The sequence below is a fragment of the Bombus affinis genome, chromosome 15, assembly GCF_024516045.1.
Source record: "Bombus affinis isolate iyBomAffi1 chromosome 15, iyBomAffi1.2, whole genome shotgun sequence".
NCBI lineage: Eukaryota > Metazoa > Arthropoda > Insecta > Hymenoptera > Apidae > Bombus > Bombus affinis.
Window position 1 is genome coordinate 4,516,725 of NC_066358.1, and position 10,096 is coordinate 4,526,820.

General features: G+C 39.8%; 1 protein-coding gene across 2 annotated transcripts in view; it reads right to left on the reverse strand.

Moving 5' to 3' along the window:
- LOC126924928 (disintegrin and metalloproteinase domain-containing protein 10-like) overlaps nucleotides 1-8,458 on the reverse strand; it is a 156,877-nt gene extending 148,419 nt beyond the window's left edge. Inside the window, exon 1 of one of the 2 annotated variants that reach the window (XM_050739942.1) lies at nucleotides 8,091-8,458. The gene's annotated coding sequence lies outside the window, so the exon portion shown is untranslated. Of the gene's footprint in view, nucleotides 1-1,433; nucleotides 1,557-8,090 lie in introns of those variants that run through there. The other variant, XM_050739943.1, reaches the window with a different exon arrangement.
- Nucleotides 8,459-10,096: the final 1,638 nt, after the last annotated feature.

The window sequence follows — 10,096 nt, forward strand, 5'->3', positions numbered from 1 at the left end:
TAACCATAAGAAATTGTTTAAGTTGGACGATAAGATCTGCAAAATTTCTGTGAAAAATAACGAATTATTCTCATCTGCTTGGTAACTGTAGAATAATATTAAGAAAGCCACCTTGCGTTTCAGCGTGTCGTATCGTAATTCAACCTCTTACGATTTTAATCGCATCAATTTAAATCAATCTTCGTAACCTCCGCATTTTTCTTCTATATATGTACATTAAAAAATATACGCTGATATAAATGTTCGCCGTGATTAAATAATCGAGCGATTAGACGTTTACAGGATATTCATGGAAATAAACATAATTAATATAGCACATACACGGGTCGTGCAGACCTGGTCGTTATATTATGCGTCTGCATACGGCAGAGGGTCGAAGGATGAAAGTGGTAGGTTGAGAACGGAAACCAACTTGTTTCGATGAAAAGAGCGAGATAAATTTAATAATATATTTTCTAAGTGGCGCACTCGCCAGCCTTTTCAGGGATATAATACATACACCGGTGTTTGTGTAATTAGATCACGTTCGCAGGAAACACAAACACGTTTTCTCATTATAACCGATAGAGGATTTTATAAATTCCCGGCATAATGAGACACCGCAATCCTGGTCGGTTCCTATCCTCCACGGAAAATTAGAACATATTTGCGAGTGATGTTGCGCGATAATAAATTTAATGAAGCTGCTTTACAAAGCGATAGCGGAAGACAGGAGGGAAATAAAAGCAACGTTAAACGAGATTTCCGCGACTTACTGCACGTCGTTTCTTTCAAACAGGCCACAACAACACCGCTCGGTACACGTGTACCGTTACTTCTCGTTAAATCGTAGGAGAACAACATTTTGGTTGAACATCCTTCTAATGTGATCTCGCTGCGAATTAATTTCTTTTAAGCGCAAACCGATCGGAAGCTTCGAAATCATGTTTTTCACCATTTAAACGCTACGAAGCTTAAATACACGTACGTTTAACGATACACTTGATTAATCGAGCTTCTGACAAGCGAGTTCACGTGCAAGGAAATTAACTAAAAATACTCGATCAAGCCTCGATAAATCGTTCACGCTCGATACGCGAACGAACAAAGGGTTGAAAATTGTCGGGCGTGAACTTTGACCGCACTTAACGCGTCGAGAGCAACCTTTCGAAAAACTTGTCGCTACTCGGGATCGTCTTGCACTCGACCGATGCATTTTTCAACGTCGTGTCACGTATTCGTAACGTACGTGTAAGAGAACATCAAAGCAAGCCGGGAGGTAAAATTATTACGCACGCATTACGAATCGCGGAGCGTGAAAATATGAAAAAATTTGCAGCAGCAGGAAAACATCTCGTCTTTGATAAATTTAGAATGACTGGTTCTATCCGTTGCAGGAGACTTGTTTCGAGTAGTACTTTTAATTGGTCACAGTCGAGCACAACCAAAATTACCTGAGTTTTTTGCTATATCGCTACTTCCCCTTTCTATGCCTTAACGAACGCTGCTGTTCCGCCGGATTTCCCAACAGACCGAGCTTACGAAAAGCCAAACGCGGTTTAATTGGATCTTCCTCGTACACCTGCATAAGATTAACTCTTGTAGGTACATGTGCTTTCTTACAAAATCGTTGTTACGACCTATCTATTGACGAGCGACGAAAATCGAGCGAACGCTTTAAAGAGATTTAGAGGATAATGGTTAGTTAGGGGCAAGAGGATAATTGAGTGTAAAAATCAATCAAATAGAATACTTTAAAAAAGTCAACAAATCATACAGCTGTCTACGATAGATACACTGCTCGCTCAAGAAGTTGCAATACCTCAAATACGAAATCGAATAAACGTTTTTGGAGAAAAAGAGGAACGAATTCCTCCAGTTTTATTATATAATAAAGTAAGTATAATAAGTATAATTAATACAGCTTACTAGAGTTAATTGATTCTATTATTTCACGTTCAGAAAAATGTTTAAAAAAATGAAAAATGTTTGGTTTACCTTCTTTCTTAATGCTCCAATTAACACTAGGATTGTTAACGTTTAAAATATAAGGAAATCAAAATGAAAGATACATAAAGAGATATACGATGAAAGCTTTATCTACATATTTTATCGAAAATTATCGAAATCCTCAAAAATCCGAAAATTTCGTTATAAATTTATGAAGATACTACGAAAAAATACGAAGTAATTATTTTCATTCTGGTATTCACTACAGTAAATAATAAATCTACACATAGCCAGCATAAATTACAGACATTGCCAGGCAAATTATCAGATTTCATTTTCAAGTAAATAAAAATCGCGGTTTCCCACTAACGATATGTGTTTAGTTAAACTCATTAAAACTGTAGTGCATGATATCTGGTTGATTATAGATACATGATATTTCTCCAATGCTTTCAATAACACGGAACAACGATGAAAGAAACACAGATATTAAACAAAGATAAATGATTATTTATGATTTTATCGATTGCTACGGAATTACGAGAATCCGTACGCCCTGGAAATATTTAATTCGATAGAAACACCAAGCGAAAATTAAATTCTATTTATCCGTAATATTTGCACAGCCTATCCATTATAAATTACACCGGTATACCGATAACATTTTTGTACACTTCGTAAAATACGATTTTCATTGGATTTCTCACAAATACGATATCGTCGTACGCCGTAACAAATTTAACTAAAATTGGTGGTTGATATAGATCTCGACGATATTTTATCACCGAAAAATAGATCAGCGCCAGTCTTTGTTTAATGGCATCATCAAACTTTTTCCCATCGACTGGCGAAAGGATTTATTTGCAGAAAACGCGCGGAAGATCCGCGGAAAAACGATATTTCGAGCGAAAACTATGAAGCGGCTGGCAATAACGTAGCATAGTAAAACGAGTCTCGATGCCGAGTTATCGCGCTTACGCTCCAGCGTTTTATTTATTGCGATCGCGTTGCGCACAGCCAGACTAATTAATATCTCCGATATGCAGATTACTGGTCGCTATAGGATTTAGTTTAAATGAAACACTCGTATATTCCTTTAAACAGAGTTTTAACTAATTTTTTTCCTGCGATCTCCCGTTTCGTCGTTCGTTATATTTTCCCAACAAGTTTCCCCAATTACATCCAAATACTCGACCCGATTCAAAAAAAAGTAAAAAATGTCCAATGCGCCAATTAGACAAGACGGAAAGCCACCAAAGCTCTGGAAAGAGTTGATAACTCGGTTATAAAGGAAAAGTCGCATCTTCGATGTTTCCCGTGCCTCTGATTCACGAAGCGGCACACGAAACACGGTTACGTGTAACGCATACACGACGAGAGAAATTTCCGTGGCCTAGAGGCGAAGCAACGCGCGGGAACCAGGGCTTGAACACGAGTGGCCGTGAATGAGAGGTACGTATACTCAGCCACCTGTAGCAAGATATTGCTTCTGTCTTATCGTAAAGCAAGATGGATGGAAAATAAACTGCAAGGCCGCGTATATGTTCCAGTTCGGTCGACTGAATGGAACACAGGAGAGAGAAAGAGAGAGAGAGAGAGAGAAAGTTAGAGACAGATAGGAAAGCAGGTGGAGAACAGGCTGGCCGCGCACCGGGATTCAATTACCCCAGAAGAAGACCAGAATTTTGTATCATCCCCGGGGCACAGCTACAGATTTTCAATGAATCTTGTCTGATTGTACGTGATCGGTAGGCCGAGTTAGTTACACGACCGAGTCTAACCAATTGCCTTCGTTTCTATCCTTGCCTTTTCTCGTCTTTCCTTTCTGTTTCTCTGACTTCCTGTTCCCTTTCTTTACTCACTGTCTTTCGCCCGTTTGATTAATTTGCCAGACATCGGTAAAATCCGCAGGGAATGTTTTGATCGTTGGTTCTTGATAAACGATAACGGTATCGCACTTTGCGTCAAAGCTAGACGTTATTATCCGAGGTAAATTTGTTGGTTTCTTGCTACCGTGACAGTTTAATTACATTCTACTCGATGCCGATATAGGAGCTGGTTTTGTGTTACGTAAATGATACACGATTCAATTAACGGTACGCGGCCTCTTTTTAATTGAAAGTTGAGAAAGAACGAGAGACGAGAGAATAGATTCGTAAAAACGTGGGAAATCCGAAATTAAGATCGCATCAACTTTGCCTCGGTTGCTACTTCAAAATTAAGAACGTTTAATCTACGCGAGCAGATGTATATATCATCTGTAATAGCGCTAATATGAAATTAGGTTAATTCGGTGGGCCGCGATTTATTAATGTAGCAATGTTGGAATTAAGAAGCGCGTTTCAGCAGATTACACTTACAATTTTTCATCCCTTATGAAATTAACGTTTCCCAGACGCACGCCCGTGGATATTCTTACGCGGCGCGCTTTTACCGTTTCAGGTTTTAGCGCAACTTTATCCTTCGCCGTGGGTGACATAAAAAAGGGGATTTGTAACATACATATTCCTTATTAAAGGTATCCGGTGATACGTTTAAATAATATCTGCGCGTTTACATGCTTCGCAACATTAACCGCGTTAAAAAAGTGTATACTTTAAAAAGAGGAAATTTGTGTTAGGACTGATTAAAAATACAATGATCGAGACGCAACCCGTATAAACATCATTAAGACGAGCATTTATTTCATTTATCGAAGATTCTACAGTCTTTATCTACCTGTCTTAATCTAAAATATCAAACGAGATAATGCTTCGTGATCTTAATAACTTTCTAATAATATTTGAGGTTTACCTAATTTTTTAATGCTGATAAGCGAATGTGTGTATTCTGAATACGAGAGACATTCGGAAATAGAAGAAACGATTACGTACTCGAATAATTCCTTAGAAAATCTACCGTCGCTTTAATTTTTCCAATTCCGTAACGCATCGTCTGAACAGTTCGACCGAAATCGAACGTTTTCGCCTGATTCCCGAGGCGACATAAATTTCGAAATCACATTGACCTAGAAAGAAACTCGTTTGATCGCCTTCATCTTCGCTGCACCCCATCCCACCTCTCTTTAAAAAGAAAAAAAAAAAACATTTCTTTTTCCTCCTCGCTTGCAGCCTTTGCCCAACCGTTTCAAATCGCGTTTCGCGACGACCTAAATATTAATGTGCGACTTTATTAGATACCGTTCTCGTCACATTTGTTTGCCAACGACTCGTTAAACGATATGAACGCGTCTCTCAAAGCATTCTGTCTCTCCGAACAGCGAGTTCAGTCAAGCTGTTTGTCGAGCTCTAGTCTCCTTCTGCCTTTGTGCTTTTTTAGCGACCGGTACACGCGCGTTCTTGCGGTTAGTTATCATTTCCAGCCTGACTGTTTCGCGTTCTTGCGACCGACGTCCGTGGGAGCGCCGCCAACTGACTGGCAATTTAAAAGACGCCGCGTGTCTTCGTGCAAATTGCTCAAGGGAAGCAGTTCGAACAAGAATAGCCTGTCGCCGGAGTGGCGGATAAAGGCTGTCAGACAATCGAAGATTCTTGGCATTCGCGATGATCTCAAGATTTTTCGATATTTCCAAAGGATCGAATGATAATCTCGAACTGTTTCAGGAAAGTAACTCGGTCAGCAATCAGATTAATGAATAAAAATGATCAATTAGGAATACCCAGTATTCCCGAGAGCTTCGAAAACGATATTTCGAATATCGGTGAAGATTTGCTCGATAAAGATTGGAAATATTCGTAGCTGAAATCACGCTCCGCCGATAGCTGTGGTTGTCCGGGGAAATAATCGATCTATCATCGGAAATCGCGTAAAATTCATCATCACCGTGACTTAATTTCCATCGAAAAATGTGGTCCGATAATCTTGAAAATTGAACTGTCTTCCTATTCTTCCGCTAAATCAATTCATGACCACGATAGCAAATGGTTGTTCGCAACATTAATCTCGGAACCATATCGGCCATTATATCGAACAAATAAATTTCGCCACCGAAATTATACACGCGCGATTGTTTGCGAAATCGTGCATCGGTTATTGACAGGTGAAGCCGCGTGTATTGTTTGACTAAACGCGCATAACCTTACGTAAAGATTACATGGGTTATAATAGGTATTCATTATGGCGTGAAAACTAACTTTCATTCGGATTCCGTCTACTTACTGATCTAACAAAGTTAAACGAAGCCAAAAATCATAAAAATTGCGAGGCATAACGCTAACAGGCATTTTAAAGCCGTGCTCTTCCGCTGACAAGGCCACGCAGCTTACCTTTTTGCATTCCATTACAAGACACTGTTTAGTGTAAATGCGTATAGCTCTGAAAGAGCGCAGAATTTTGTTTTAAACTGTGAGCTTCTATACTCGGCAAAATTAAATTAAATTGCAGCGTCCCCGTTTTGGGGGGCAGATAAAGGAATTCCCTTCGCAACAATGGAGTACATGTTTCGCATAGAAATAAAACTTTATACCACCGCGTAAGGTAAACCACACGCTCTAAGTCGAATTCTAAATAAAAACAGGATACCCCTGGGCATCATGAAAGTCTCTTATACTAGTTCAACGCATCATTCTAAGAAATAATTAACGCTCGAGCCGCCAAGGCTGCCTTCATTCTGGCTCAAGTGGCTATCTCACGTTTATTACTTTCTACTATACGAATAATTTTATTTTTTAAATAAATTTAGACACTTGGTTCTATCACTACGAAATGCAATATTCGTCGTTCGTCACAATAATTTGGTTTTCGCTGAGAGCGACAATTAAAACAAGCTAAAATTTTTTAGACTGGTAAGCAGCTTCAAGAAGACAGTTTCGAAGAAGCAATTCTTCTTGTTCGTATCTTTGTACCATGTTCCAACACATTTAATTTGATAATTTAGCAGCGAGAGCGTTGATCGGTGCGTCGTTACAGCGTCGTTCCTCCACCTGTTTTAATGGTCCTCCACCTGTTGGCGGCGGTGCCGCTTGGAAAGTCACGTCATTTGATATTCTACCCTTCTCTTTTTCCCTCTAAACATTCCGAATGCAACGTACAGTACTTCGAACCACGAGAAATACTCGCCAATCGAGAAAAACGAGTTCACAAAACAAAATCAAAAAATCCAATACTCGGGAAATACATCTGGTTGCCTTCTTAAACATTAAGTTATTAATCTAGGTTTTTGCAACGGTCGTAAAAAAAATCGTAAAAAGAAATCGTGATAGACCGTAACATTGATATATAGCAGCGTAAAGTAATCGTTTGAAAAGTTTTCGATGATCACGTGTTACTTCACTTCCAGGAACATTTGCAACTTCGTCTGGATATCTGCGATCGTGGATCGTGCGATAATGCTTGTAAAAAAGTGGTAATAAAGCGGCCCCGTCGTCCAAGGAAATGTAATGGTTTCGCTTTCGAGTTTCGCGGCTTTTTTCCTTCGTCGTGATAACATCCCCTAGGGAAAGGTTTGACGGCGAACTTTGAGGATGATCGACGAGAGAGCGGAAAATTAGCGACAACGCGGGCTTTCTTGGAATGAGACGTTAAGCCGGCTTTAGATCGCGAGCTCGCGTGTGAAACGCTTAAGACCCTCGTGAATTATTTTGCGGTTCAATGATCAATAAGCTTGATTATGATGAAGGAGTCTGCCCGTTTGACGAATTGAAAAGATTAGACTCTAACTGAATGAAGATTAAAGGTTGGGACTCGTGGTTACCACTTATACGCTATTGCAATGACGATTGTTATAACAAAACCATGACATTTACAATTTATCTTGAAGATAATGTAGCTTAGTAAATCGCTAATCGTAATTCATGTTGACTATTTCGAGATGCAAACACATATAAGAAAGTCACACGAATATTCTGATTATTCGTGACAATACACAACGAGGTTACGACACTTGTAAATAAATCTACGTAAAACCGTATCATATTTCCAAAAAATACGAGAGCGTAAATAATCCGTTACAATAACACTAACAGTTACTGGCGATTCCGCGAATCTCGAATAACAAACTGTCTCTGTTTACAAAAACTCTAGCACAACGCCTCTATCGAGCGAACCGAACCGTTTTGTAAATAAACACGCGAAAGTCGTAACTATCATTGATGCCGTGTCGTTACTCGGCCAACACGTGTTCGCACCCCTTTCGAGCGATATGAGAAAAGGTGCATACTTACCGACATGCAAGCAGCTTCTATGCACAGCCGAACGAGTCTCGTCAGCGTCGTCGAGTACAGGAATCTCCGAGGAACCAGGCTCGAAGCACGAGCCGCTCCATACGTCGTTTTCTAATCGGCATGAATGCTCACCACCGACAAATCTTGACGTCACGCGAAAATTGAAGCTCACAGGAAAGAAAGGCAAATCTTTTTACGGCGTGAAGACGATGTGGAGAATAAGAATCATCACGTGTCGCGAAAGAATGACGCGACGCGGAGCCGAGAGGGACGAGTAGGAACGCGAGCACGCGTGTACAATCTCGTGGAATGCTCGCGGTGTACTACTGCGCCGAAACCACCCCGAACGACTGCCGGGCTGCCGCCGCTGCTGCTGCTTGCCGTCCTACGAACCCCACCTCACGGCCAACCGTCGCTGCGGCCCCCACCGCGCGAACGCCAAGCCGTGAGCCAACGGAAAAATGGGTGGAAAAGTTGTACAGTGTATGATCGGACGATTATTGGCCTGGCGGCCCGTTGTCAAAGCCTGAAAGGTACGTTTCTCATTCTGTTTACACTCGGGGACGCCTTCACCGGAAAACGGCAGCGGCTTTTTAGGAAGAAGTGACAAAGAAAAGGTACAAGGATCGATAATTGATTCGAGGGATATTGGAAATTTTACAGGTGTATTTTTTTATTACTTTCCGTGTTTAGTGTATTTGTATTTTGCACTTTCCTATTTTTAGTAAAACTATTATATATTGGACAGCTCAGTTTCGATATCGATGGAATATGAAGTTACACCATATTTTGTGCAACTTTCTGCTATCGTCTGTATTTAATGTATTTGTATTTTTCGTTAGTTTGTTTCCCCCTTTTTTTCGAAAAAAGATGTTAGAGAGCGCAGGAAGCGTAGAAACACCAGTACGTTATATTTACTTATTTTTGAAGATCAGTTTCATCGCTGGTGATATAACAGGAAATTGCACCATGCTTCGTGAGACTACGAACGCAGAATTGTTAAACGAGTCCGGTAGCGTTAAACTTTTCGTAATTTAATATTCACCGCTAATTTTAATGGTTTCTTAATCGACTTTAATATGATGTTGTTTAAAGCCAGCGCAGATGCAGATTCTCTTGTTTCGCTGGTATACATTTATTTTTAGTGGTCTACCTGTAGAATCCCCGCGTAATTTTAACTTTTGCAGAGTTCTGTTTACGGAAACAGTGGAAATATATGGAATATTAAACGACATCAAGAATATTTGAGGATATAAAATGGGCAAATAAATTTCAGGCCGATCATCGTTCGACTGTTCGATGTTTCGCGATACTATGATATTTTGATTAATGGAAGGAAGAAAAATTGCAGCAAGACAAAACGACGAGAAACGCGGCGATTCGAAAAATATAAATATCGCGAAATTTCGTTGAAACTCGATTTGACTACTAGCCGCATGTTTAAAAGATAAATGGAGTCTTTAAATAAGCGAGTGTTCCGCTTCTGTTCGTGTTGGTTCTCGCGAAACAATGTTGTTTGCACGGTAATTCGTAACGAGAGCTATTTATATTTCGACGCTCACAAACGTGAGATGCAATGAAAGCCGAGTCGAATTATACTGGAGATTGGTATCAGTCGCGTAAAGCTACGTGATCGTATTTCAAAGACGAACATGTTCGAACAAGAGAGAAAGGAGATATAAATTGTTCAAATATACAGCTTCCGTGTACTCGGATGAAAAGCAGAAATTCTGGTAATGAATCTTTCTCGGCAAATGGAAAAATAAAGATACATGAAAGTAGGGGCGAGGGGGAGGCTTATATCGAACACGATGCGGTTCACAGTGCTTAATTAAAGATAAAAAAGAATTCCTAGAAATTTATTTGCGGATGAAACTGCGAAATTAATATCAATCTTTCATTCCTGGTAACTCGTAATTATTTCTAACGGTTTTTTAATATAGATGACCTAATTAGGTATATTTTGTAACGTTTTGAAGTAAATAAAAAGCTCCGGTGAGGTGCAG